The following is a 13,927-nucleotide window of genomic DNA, read 5'->3' as shown; positions in this document are numbered from 1 at the left end:
GAATTCTGTAGAGTTAATCACAGTGGCCTTCCTGAGAGGACATGAGTTAATCAGAGTTTAGGTAGAGGAGAGATGCTAGGTTGGCACAGAAGAGAGTAATTCAAGTAAAGACAAAGCTTCCAATGGGATAAGGGGATGGGGACGCTTATTTTTACTAGTTTGAAAGCTAGGATTAAAATTCAGAATAACCCGATAAGTTAGGAAAGTGATTAGAAATAATATACTTTGCATTTATGTTTCTAAAATTTTATTTCCCAGAATGCAGGTCAGAAAAGGAATAGGGGACACAATAACTTGCATAAAAAATAAGACAATGAATAGTTGTTTGCAATTATGATGGAAAATCCGTCAGAGTCTGAAGCAAGTGTATTGGGAATATGCATTGGAAATGAAACACTATACTTAAAATAGGAAAATTTTATCCAAGGATACTGAGTTTCTTTTTCCCTTCATAATTAAAATTCATACTCAGGTTGGTCTCTAGGATCAGTAGTAAATAGTACACAATTGAAACTATAAATCTTATATATAAATAAATTCTAAAAATAACAAAAAGATGCAGCTTACTTTTTCTCCATTTACTTTATAAGGTTTATGTGCATTTAATTTGTTTCCAGCTGGCCCCATCATGTAACTTACCATCCCACCTACCCCCTACCACTATGTACTGAACTTTTTTTTTCTGAAAAATGGGCAGTTTCACAAGTTCTATAAAATATGACTCTGTATTTTGTTTCATCCAAAAAGTCATGAAATATTTTCTTTTAAATCTATGTAGGGGTCATTGACTTGGTGTTTATCTTTTTTTTTTTTTTTTTAATCAGTAGTTAGTCGATGTCTTCCTTCAACAAATGTAGGTTGACACCTGTTATGTGCTCACTGGAATCGTGAGGAAAAATAGACATGGATCTTGCTCTTCTAAACTGAAGTCCTAGAAATAGGGAAGGATAGTAATCAAATCACATAAATAAATGCACGTTGAAACTGTTTCATTTGCTGTAGAGAGGTACATGGTATTTAATATGAGGCCTTTTAGGAGGATAATTAATCAGTTAGTGGGGACCAAGGGAAGCTTTTGTTTTGTTTTGAGAAAGTGTTTAGTTAGCTGAAATTTTGATGAATTTGAGTTAACTTGATCAAGAGACAGAAAAAAGTTTTGTGGACGGAAGGAACAGTATGTACAAAGGTCCTGATGGGGGGATGGGGAGCATAGTACCTAATATTAAATGAAGGTCAGAGTGACAGAAGCTAAGAACTAGAGAGTGTATGGTAAGAAGTGATGCTAAGGAGTTATGTAGGAGCCAAATTGCAGTATGTTGTAGGCCAAGATTTTCTTAGCCTTAGGGTTACTATTTAAACTTAGACTAATATTCTTTATACTCAACACAAAAGCTTACTACCACAGTTGACCCTTGAACAGCTTGGGGGTTAGGGATGCCAACGCTTCAAGCAGTCAAAAACCTGAGTATAATTTATAGTTGGTCTCATTATCCGCGGTTCCTCCGTATGGGAGGATTCAACCAATCACAGATCGTGTAGTACTGTAGTATTTACTATTGAAGAAAATCTGTGTATAAGTGGACCCACGTGGTTCAAACCCCTGTTGTTCAAGAGTCAACTGTACTTATAAAAGGGTTGTTAAGGAGTTCATTTTTATTTCAGTTTAAAACTCATAACGCTTTTTCCCGTAGAATCTTGTTGTAGTGGTCAGGTCTCCTAAAACCCCTTTAACACAGATTAACAATGGAAAGTAGTGAATATTATGTTGTGCCCTAAACATACCTAGGTGGAAGTTAGAAAAGAAAAGCAAAAAAGGGGATTAAATTGATGTCTGTATGTGCTCAAGAGAATGTCCTGGGTGTGATTGACTACGTTTGAATAATGAAGAAAAAGAATATGTCTGCAAGTATATCAGGCTGCTGTAAGAGATCATAGGAAATGATTGTCACATTCAGTTGGACAACTTGAGAGGACCCTCAACTGGCACCTGGATATGAAACAGTGTCATGTCTGGAGCGTACCAAGACAGAGAAAGTAGAAGACATCACATTCACAAATTGTTCCAATCTTGACATATTTGTGTCAACATATTGGAACACAAAATTTTTTTAACTTCTTTTAAGAAAAACAGAATTGCAAAATGGTAACAATACAATGCCAACTTTATTTTGGTTTTTTTTAGAGTAATTCATACAGTCAGAAGTAATTATAAATTACTAAGTTATGTTAACTATTTCAGGCCTCTGTGTTAGCCTTGAAAATAGTGATGTATCTCCCTTGGAGTAGTACTTTTAAAGACAAAGTTAAAGAAATTTAACTTTTGATTTTTATTTTCCATTTAACTTAGAACATTGTCAATAAGATATTTTCATTTCTTGTACATTTTAAGCCTCTTTGAACACCAGTTTCTGTCTGTATTAATAAACAATCTAATTAATAACTAAAACTTCAAGAAATGCCCCAAGTATTAAGAACATTATAAAAAGATGGATAAGTTACTTGAATTTTATTAAGACCAAAATATCACAAAATGTGTTAAATTATAAGAAAAAGGCAAAATATATGCAAGCATTTGCTGAATAGACAGGGTACATCACATTACTCTTGGTTGATGAATTCTGCCAATGCATCATCCTTCATCAGGTGATCTTGAACTTTGTGGCATTCTCAGGTATGACTTTTAAAAGATTAATATCTAAAATTAAGAACTACAGAATTGAGTTTAGTGTTTATTTATTTACTTATGTATTTGCTTTTTTACTTATTTATAAAACATTCTAAATGAGACAGTATCACTAGCATTGCTTTATTTTACTACAGTGTCTAGTAAACTACTGATGATTCATAGACCATAAGTATTTGGGAAGCTCATTAGTGTTTGAAAAGACAGTTCACTAAATGTAACTAATAACTCTAAGAGGTCATCATACCTTCTAAACAGAATTGAAGAATCATCACTTGGGAATTATTCCGTGATTGATGTGTTCCCTCTGTTATACAGCTTTCTACTTGTCTGTCTGTCAAAGTGTATTCCAGAGATCCCTAGTTCTGTGATAAGTTAATAGGCATGATCCCTCTACCTCCAGGAAGGTTTCTTCATCAAAGTTTAGAAAACATGATTGAAGAATGCTGAATAGGATTGTTTTACTGCAGTAGTAATCACTCACATTTATTGAGTGCTTACTTTGTGCCACTAACTGTGCTAAGCATTTTACATACATTATCTTATTTAATCTTAACAACCAGAAAAAACATTCCGAGGAACACACTTAAGGAAGTATTTCCTCACAGCTTGTATGCACCTGTGCAAGAACTTCTGTTAAGAATGTAAAAGTGAGACAAATACCATTTTCTGTTGTTAAAATCCTACAACTTTGGGAAAGAAAGTTTATGAAATTTATCCTTAAAATTAAATGTTGAACTTAATAGTATGTTTCTATACTCTTCTAACCACTATATTCACAGATGATCAGTGGTAACCATTATACTCTTTTTATAAATAGGGAACAACCTTTATAGCTTCAGAGACATGCCTAGGTTTAAACACGGGTTGTATATACTTACTACTGTAGTATTCAACCTTTGGTGAGCTGTTACGGTTCTGAACTTTAGTTTATCTGTAAAATTAGTATAGTGATGCATTTCTCACAGAGTTGTGACTATTAAATGATAGAGTACTGAGTGCATATGAATTCCTAGCATGTTGTGGACATTTACTAAAACTTGGCTTCCTTTCCTTTTCCTTCTCTGCTTCTTCTATTAGTAATCATGTTTTAGAATCTTTGTGAAATTATATATACATTAAAATTTTAAATTGTTTACCTTTTTAAAAAAATAAAATAATCTGTTACTCGTAAAACTACTTTTAAGACTTTCCTGAAATTCTACAAATGAGGGCTTGATTTACTCCATCTTTTTGCTATTCTGTACTTTGCTAATAAAATGGGCACCTATAAATGTTGTTGAACTCAGATATTAGAGAAATTTGAATAAATGGTCACAATTCATTAATGTAGGTATTCTACTGGTAGCTTAAGCTGTGCTTTTGGTAATTCTTAGTAAGTGAAGTAGTATTAAATTATTTCCTTTTTTTTGGCCTTAATTACCCCACATTAAACAGGCAATATTGCAAAAAAGGTTAAGAGCCTGGACTCTAGACCACCCTGAGGTGAGCACAATTATTACACGTGTTTTACTGATGAGGAAATTGAGGCACAGAATGGCACATAGTTAAGTGGTAGAGATTTGGATATATATATATGTATATATATATTTCACCTTTAAAAATACCTCGAATTTCCTGAGTGCCATAAAAGTGTTAACTGTTAATAGTGATTATATGCATTATTTGTATATTGTAATATAGAAAAAATTGTAACTTTTTTTAAATGTTTTATTTTATATTAGAGTATAGTTGATTAACAATGTTGTGTTAGTTTCAGGTGTACAACAAAGTTATTCAGTTATACATATACATATATCTATTCTTTTCCAAATTCTTTTTTTTTTTTTTGCGGTACGCGGGCCTCTCACTGTTGTGGCCTCTCCCGTTGCGGAGCAAAGGCTCCGGACAGCCTGCCATGGCTCACAGGCCCAGCCGCTCCGCAGCATGTGGGATCTTCCCGGACCAGGGCACGAACCCGTGTGCCCTGCATGGGCAGGCGGACTCTCAACCACTGCGCCACCAGGGAGGCCCTCAAATTCTTTTCCCAATTAGGTTGTTACATAATATTGAGCAAAGTTCCCTATGCTCTTTTGTAGGTCCTTGTTGGTTATCCATTTTAAATATAGTAGTGTGTTCATGTCAATCCCAAACTCCCTATCCCTCCCCACTTCCCTTCCCTCCCACCCCCCCACCCCGTAACCTTAAGTTTGTTCTTCAAGTCTGTGAGTCTGTTTCTGTTTTGTAAATAAGTTCATTTGTATCACATATAAGCAATATCATACAATATTTCTCTTTCTCTGTCTGACTGACTTAACATGACATTCTCTAGGTCATCCATGTTGCTGCAAATGGCATTATTTCATTGTTTTTAATGGTGACTAATATGTTTTGGTAAGAGTCTAATTTGGTAATTTTTCATTTGGCAGAATAAAACAAATTCAGTTTAATTTACAGTTCCTTGAAAAGTGTATGAGACTTTTATGTAGCATTTTTATTTGACAAATTCTTTACATTATTTTTTACTTCTTAATCTTATCATTGAGAGATAGAGGGAAAAAAATCCCTACTGTTTCCCATAAAGAAACTGAGACAAAAAGAAAGTTTAGGACCTTTTAAAGCATGGCAGTATTTAAAGTCAGTAGGAAGACTAAAATTAGAATTCAGAATATTCCATGTGCCACTATGTTGAGCCACACATCTCTATTCAAACAACAAGCTTATTAGTTGGCAAACTAAATGTTAAAGGTATATTATTTTGTTCGTCAAAACTTTCACTGGCTTGTGTCTCCTTTGGATGTGTCCTCTTACTTAAGGTTGATTGAATGGAAAGATGGTATGAAAAAAAAAATTTTGTGTTAACTGGGATTAGACTAATTAAAGCTAAGTGGTGGCCTATGTATCCCTCAGGACATGTAACAGTTGAGTATCTTTTTTTAGTTATCAACTGGCTTCCCCTCCACCCCCATCCCCCCACCCTCCCCACCCCTGTTTGATAAGCTAGGTGGAAAACTTCTCTCCTATTTCTCATAGTATCAGGAAGTACTGTAGTACTATCGCCTCAATGTGCTTTTCTGAGCCACCTAAAAAACTTAACCATCATTCTTATTTAGTTTCTGTGAAAAGTGATTCCAAGTTTCAAAGAATAAATTATTGTACAATGAACTTTTGAAAACCTTTAGGATTATAAGAACAGTTTCTGTTTTTTAGAAAGATATATTAGAAAGACATTTTAAATAGATGTTTGTTTTTTGTTTTTTTTGTTTTTTTGTGTTTTTTTTGCGGTATGCGGGCCTCTCACTGCTGTGGCCTCTCCCGTTGCAGAGCACAGGCTCCGGATGCACAGGCCCAGCGGCCATGGCTCACGGGCCCAGCCGCTCCGCGGCATGCGGGATCCTCCCGGACCGGGGCACGAACCCGTGTCCCCTGCATCGGCAGGCGGACCCCCAACCACTGCGCCACCAGGGAAGCCCCTAGATGTTTGTTTTTTCTCGTTTAGAATATTGCATAGGGTCTATAATTCATCAATTTAAGAAAGTGATGAACAGTTCGGTTGGGATCCAGAAAATAATAAATGGTGATGACCAGAAATCTCAAAACCGTCTCTTTAAGAGAGAATTGTAGATGGTTGCTTAGACAAATAAGTAATAGAAGACTGTCTAATAGTTGCTTAGGAGGTCTTTTATGTAAAATAATTTATTATGAATTTTCTCTTTAAAACTAACAAAACTTAAAATTTAGTGTTTTAGTCTAATAGTTTGCAAACCTTTATGGGGACTTCCATGTAAATGCAACTTTTATTATAGAAAACTGAATAAAGATAACTCTTTATGTGTTTAAAATAGCAAGGTATTGACTCAAAGACATAGTGTCCGTACTATTTTCCGCATGGAGTAATGTTTAAATTTTTAAAAAGTTTTGCAGAATGTTTGCTCTCTCCATATCTCTCTCTCTCTTTCTGGTGTTTTCATATATTCATTCTGCCAGTTATTAGGGGCATAGACTCAGGGGGATCCTAATCACCTAATAACCCAGTTTGAAAATTTAAATTATTTTGTGAGTCCTGATGTGATTAAACCACTTTAAGTTTCTAGAAAAAATATCGTTATGTTTTAAATAATCGTTTTTAAAGTTATGGCTTATGAAAAGGATTATTCTCTTTAAATGAGAATGTTGTGGACACTTTAGAATATTATTAAGACTACCATCAGCTGCTAAGGGACATCAAATCCTGACTCAAGAAAATAGTAATATTTTCATAAGCAGGAATTTTTTTCAAAGAGAGAAAAGATGTACATTATTATCTATGTATTCATATTATGATGCAGTTAGGTAAAGAGAGTCCTAGGATACAAGAAGAATCTCAGGTTTTTCATAGTGGTATAGAGAAGCATAAATATTCATTCAGTTTGTTCTACACATGTTCAACTACTTGCTGTGAGCCAGATATTCAGCAATAAATAAGACAGGTAGGGATCATGGAGCTTAAGAGTGATCAGCTATACAAAGAACAGTTCTTTCAGGTAGCTAGAGAATGGAGATAGAAGTTGAGCTGTAAGGCAGGCCTTTCTAGGTAATAATAATAAATACATGTAATTTTCAACCTCTTAATTTTATTGATGAAGAAATAGAGACCCAGAAAAGGTAAATGATTTATCCAGGGTCATATAGCAAGTGGTATATTTAAGACCAAGGTCCCCTGCCTCCTAGTATACTTATATTTGCCACTTGGGTTAAAGCAGGAAGTGAAAAGAGAAGAAAATAAGACAAAGTGCCTAGAAATTTGGACCAGCCACTTCGACTTGAATGTAGTTAATATACTGTGAGGAATTGTACTTTTTAAATTTATTTCTACATGTTTGTTTTCATTTTATTTGAATTTTTAAAAATTTCTTTTTGTTCTCCTTTAACATTTACTGAATGATCTTTCATTTTTGCTAAGTCCATATTTGTACAAAATTTTTAGAAGGGAGCTCTGCCCCTAGAAGACACCTATGTTGGTGCCATGGTTCCTGAAGCTCTTGTCTATTAGAACTTTTCAGGGGTGTATGTTTCTTTTTCTCAGTGAAGAAAGTTGTTCCCTTTAATTATCTTGAATTTACTTAGCTACAGCATACTTCTTGCTGAAAAAAGAAGAGAAAAGCAGGGGATGGTGGAAGATTAAAGGCACAAGTTTTTCTGGGATGGTTTTGATCTAACACTAGTTTGAAATCCTGTTACTATAGACTAATTCTGGTTATGTCTGATAAGAAAATACTTTGTAATAAATTTAAATTAAAGGGTATTCCAATCACATACAATGTTTTGACTAAACTAATAGATATAAGGATTTGTAAGAAAGTTATATGATTTCATCTTCGTTTCCATTATAATTTTTGTATTTCACTTTCAGTGTTACTGTTTAATTCCTTTAAGTTAACAAATAGTTTGAATTTTGTTTTTTGTGGTTTTTTTTAAAGGCTATTAAATAGGAAAACTACGTACACATCCTAGTAACTTACTTTGACTTAGGGACAGCAAAGCACAATTACAGGATCACAGTTTGAGAAGTAAATAAACTGAAAGTTGAGTCTGCAAAGCTAGACATAGTAACAACAGGAAACATCTCATCTACAATGCATATGGCAAAGGAGAAAGATGGTGCAACAGACTACAGACAAAAATAATAACTGGGAGTTAAAAATGCATATTCTGCTTTACAACCTTAGATCTGTCATCTCAGAAATAATAATACTGTATCATTCTTCCAGATATAATATGATGATATGGACATACTTTATAAGAAAATTTTTTTTTCTTTGAGTATCTCACTACATATTTATACATTATTTATAGTTAGGGTGTAATGCCTTCTGTATTTTTTAACCTTTACTATTTTTCTCGTATATATCTATGGTTTTGTCTCTTAGGGACACATACTATTTTCACTTTATTGTTGTGCCAGATTTTAAGAAATTTGTTACATGAAAAATTGAACATACAAAGGCTGTAAAGTAAATGGTGAAAAGGTTTCACTGAAGAATTCCTTTAAATAGAAAGCTCTTCTAATGTACTGAAGTGTTTAAAAAATCATTTCCTACCCTTGGCTAAGAGAAGCACAAGGAAACTCAGTGCTGAAATGTCAGAAGCCACTGCTGCTTGAATAGTAATCAGAAATGAGGATAAAGCATTTCTGAAATTTTAATCATAAACTAATGAAAAAGTGTTCTGCATATAGAAACTCCATTTGCATCTAACTTCTGAATATATTCATTTTATCAAGTAAGTTACTATTGTATATTGTGTAATTTTATTATCTTTGAAATTAGTTTGTAGAGTCTATATGAAAATAATATATGGAGTAAGGAGTTTTTATATGTAAAAAAGACATTATTATATGAGTATCAATTGAGCTAGAGTACTGGCCTGTCAGTTATGTTTCAAAATATTTGATACTTAGTTTGGGCACGTGCTGTTGCTACTCTTTTAGTACAAGGGAACTCAATGGTCTGTAATACTGGGCTATTGTCTAGTTTGATATTTAATCAGAGCACCCTACTGATAGGAAAGTTCATGTCCATCAAACCTGAGCATATAGTATATGTACAGAGTTAAATATCTTGCTTAATGATTCTCTGTTTCTCCAAGTCTGTCATCTAATTAAATAACACTAACACAGTTAAGTTGATGTATATATATATATATATATATTTTTTTTTTTTTTTTTTTTTTTGGCGGTATGCGGGCCTCTCACTGTTGTGGCCTCTCCCGTTGCGGAGCACAGGCTCCGGACACGCAGGCCCAGTGGCCATGGCTCACAGGCCCAGCCGCTCCGCGGCATGTGGGATCTTCCCGGACTGGGGCACGAACCCGTGTCCCCTGCATTGGCAGGCGGACTCTCAACCACTGCACCACCAGGGAAGCCCAGATGTATATTTAATGGTATTGTTGAAATTCATTATAATTAGGAAAATATGATAGATTATTGGTGTAAACAACAATAATAATAGGTTTTTTTAAAAATACATTTTTTTCTATTTTATTTGTACGAACTCTAATGTCAGCTTTGGTAACACATACAATGTAATCTTTGTCATATATACATACATTAGTTTATTAATTGTTTACCCCATCCCTAACAAGTTGGCATATTAAAGCAATACTTTCATATACGCTTTCTTCTTGGTCTAAGATAGTTCTAGTGAATGCACATTGAAATCATCCAAGGCCAACCTCTAACATTTAAATAAGAATCTCTGAAGGTGGGGACCCTAGTATTGTTATTTTTAAAAGTTCCTCAGATGATGCTAAAGTGCAGCCAGTATTAAGAATTATTGTTCTAGAGCTAAGATCTGCTGTCTTCAAATTCTCATGCCTTGCTCTTGAGAGATCCTTAAACATCAGGTTCCCAGGGTGCTGGAGCACTGATGGCACTGCAGAATTTGGACTCAATAACTTGTTTTGGGTGTGACACTAGAGTGATGAATTCCTGTGAGGATGGCTTCTGGATCCTCAACTCTAGTTGAGACTAGAGCTCTCTGAGACTAGAGCGAGATAACTGAGAACACTCATCCTGGCTCAACCCAGGGAAGAATTTGGATAGGGACCTTCTGACTAGTCAGGTGAAATTGAAGTGAGTTTTGAAGTTTCAGGAAAGTAATGTTTAAAAATAATCGATATATATAGGCGTTCATGCCTTGAAGTACCTTGAAATGGACCTCCAGAAGAGCCACCACCTTGCCGTCATAAAGGTCTTTCTTAGGGAGGAGGATGAGAACCAGGTATTAACAGCCCTCCCCCTTGTCCCAGCACACACGTGCACACTCATGCATATCATACATAATGCCACCCAGTTATTCTAAAGCGAGTAAGGTTACACATATTTTGTTGTAGAAATTGATTACTGCAGCAGCAGAAGTTTCTACCTTGCCTCCACTGCCTTTCTTCTGCTTTCTCTCTACCCTCCCTCTCTTCAAAAGCATAAACAAAAAACTTTTATTTAATACCTAGTGGCTTGTAACTTGACATTTCTTAAGGGGAATGGACTTTCTCCTTAAATAGTTAGAGATGAAGAACTTAACGTGGAAACATACATGTTGAAATCTTCTCACAGCATAATGTAGTTTTTTAGCAAGTTAAATGTATCTTGAGCCAGTATTTTACTCTGGGAGTGACAGGGATAGAAAAGCTCTGCAACCTAAGGGGGATTGCTCCCTTCCTGGTTTGCTGCTTACCTTTCACTGGGAACAGATAAATAAGATATATACAAAAGTACTATTTAGCTACTAAACCTCAGGTGAGCAGTTTAGTTGCCAATAAGTGATTAGCATATAGTATTCTTGCTTTAATAGAATTTCTGTTTTATAAGACTGTATGTGGATATAAATAGTAAATGCTATTATAATAAGAACTATTAAGTGGATGATACTAGGGTTCAGAAAAAGCATGCTTTTTTCTTCCTTTTCTTTTCTACATAATAGTCATTAGAGTAATTAAGCATCCTCATGAAAAAAAGTGCTGTTGCACTAAGAGTTCAGTGATTGTACATCTCTACCCTTCCTTTTCCTATCATTTATTTTTAGTGCCTATATAACAATTTAAAGTTGCATCTTCCTTTTTATGGCTGATGAGAAGCATATGCCTCTATGAAGAAGAAAGAGGTTTATAACTTACAGATAAAATGTTTCTCACAGCTGTGAGTAAGCTATAGAGACCTTCAAGTAAAAGGCCAAAGGCCCTTTTTATTTATTTTTTTTATTTTAAATAATGCCCTTGGATACCTAAAGATATTTAGATTAGCCTTAAAAAAAGTACAATTTTAAAAATTTTACATTATCAAGATTTATTACATTATTTTTTTAAAGCTGTACAGTTCCTCTAAAATCAACATTAAATTAATAGTAAAATAAAACTTATTTCAACAAATTCGGGAAAAGAAAAAGGAGTGAAAAAAAGCAGTGACAAGTAGAGTTGCAGATCTCATAATCTCTTGGAAAGAAAACAGTGATGTTGATAAAGTTTCCATACTAGCATTTGGTAATTTTATTAAAAAAAAAAAAAAAATTGCAAGGTGCCTGCCTCTACAGCTGAAAAAGGCAAAGGAGACTAGACTAGTAATGCTAAATGAAGTCTTACAAGTTATAGGAATCCAGTTGCTGAAAAGGGATTTTTTTACTGAGACTTTAGGGCTTCTGAAGGCAACATGGCTTTTACCCTCTTTTGGGTCTTGGCTCCCTTTGAGAGTCTGATAAAAGCATTATTCTCTTGAGTGAGGGTGTCTATGAAAAATTCTATATTACTTTCTTTATGTATCGGAGTTTGTGACCTTCTGAAGACTAATAATTAACTCCCTTCAACCACTTGCATCAGAATCACCTGAGTTGCCTGTTTAAAACACAGACTACTGGGCTATACCCCAAAGCTACTGTAATAGAATTTCCAGTGACCTGGGTTCTGAAATTTGCATTTTAAAAAGCATTTCCACATGAGTCTTCTGTTCACTACTGAAGTTTCAGAGTCACTGCTCTAGAGCTTTATGTATTATTACCAGTTCTGGCCTTGGCCTAGAAACAAGATTTTAAGTGATATTGATACTTGACTTACCATATGTTACCTACTAATTTCTTACCTGCCTACAAAATATCAACTAGATGCCTTTAATGTTAATGAGTTAATGAGTACCAGGATTATAAAGAAATGAAGTTATTTGTGCTGGGTTGATCATTTTAATTAAAAGAAATGTTATGAAAGAAACATTTTAGATCCTAGGTCTGTGGGTACATATGATGTACAAATTTAGATAAATTTAACTTATTTCTAGTCTTTGTAAAATATACTTATTTGCTCTAAAAATGTATCTACAGTTACTCAAGAGGTTAATAGACATCATACTGAGATTTCCAATGGTAGGTACTTCAAAATACTGCTACCCCAGAATAATTGAGGTTGAATACAGTGTGAATTTTGGAAAAATGAGACGTAGAGAATTATTTTAAAATACATAAATAAATGTACTTCCAATAAATGTACATAGTATTATGAACTATCTCCAGGAGTCATCTCTATATCTGAATGAATCAGCCTTATTTGTAATGCACATATTAAGTGGTGGTATATAAATTATGCTGCTAAAACAGTTTAAAGACTGCTTGAAAATAGTATGTAAAATTTGACCAAACATTTCTGTCCAGGTGTTGTTAAGGTCTTAATTTATTTTTGCTGGTTTCCTTCATAGATAAATTCAGGGTTGAACTTTAGACTAATAGGGACATGCTGTTATTTTAAGTTATTGCATCTGGATTAATGAGCTAGTATGCCCATGTAGCTGAACTATTTAGTATTAATGCATAAACACTTTTGTACTATGATGCTGAGAGACAGGTTTTGAGTCCAGTATTCTTAGGACATTTCTTTAAACACAAGAAAAAATTCCTTGTCAACAATTACACCATATATTTTAGTCAACTTTCTCACTAAACATGTTGCTGAGAGTCAGGGAAGATCAAGTAAAATGATGTAAATTACTCACTGAAGGCTTTTTTATTGATATGAGGAAGAAAGTAACTATAAGGTGATCAGTGGGTAAGTGAGAAATACCATTTCTGTGTGGGAATAATACTTGTACTATTGTTATATTATTGGTAAAATAAAAAGTCCTATTAATGTTCATCTGTATATTGCTTTCTTAAAAGGAAATTAAAGTTAATTCAGTAAGTATTATGTAAAAATCTATTCTAAGGTTTCTGGAAAATATATGAAAATACCCTATAGATTTTTTCATGTCTCCTATGATCATCCAAACTTGCATAAAAACAGTTTAGATAGTTATTCCACAAAGATTTAAAATTTAGTTTGTGACCTTGTCACTGCATCTTTTTTATCATACAAGAATGTACTTCTTGGGGCTTCCCTGATGGCGCAGTGGTTGAGAGTCCGCCTGCCGATGCAGGGGACACGGGTTCGTGCCCCAGTCCGGGAAGATCCCACATGCCGCGGAGCGGCTGGGCCTGTGAGCCGTGGCCGCTGAGCCTGCGCGTCCGGAGCCTGTGCTCCGCAAAGGGAGAGGCCACAGCAGTGGGAGGCCCGCGTACTGCAAAAAAAAAAAAAAAGAATGTACTTCTTTTTATGGTATATTTTTCAGTGTATTGAATTCAGTTTCTTGTTCCCTTTGACTTCCTCCTCATGTGTCCCTCAAGGGCACACACACATATGTTCACACATGCAAATGGTATGCAAAATATAATATACACAAATAGTATAGTTTATCTCTGCAGTAAGAATTACATT

This window comes from Grampus griseus (assembly GCF_964374135.1).
Source record: "Grampus griseus genome assembly, chromosome: 7".
Taxonomy (NCBI): Eukaryota; Metazoa; Chordata; class Mammalia; order Artiodactyla; family Delphinidae; genus Grampus; species Grampus griseus.
The sequence above is the reverse complement of the archived record's forward strand: the minus strand, read 5'-3'. Positions refer to the sequence as shown.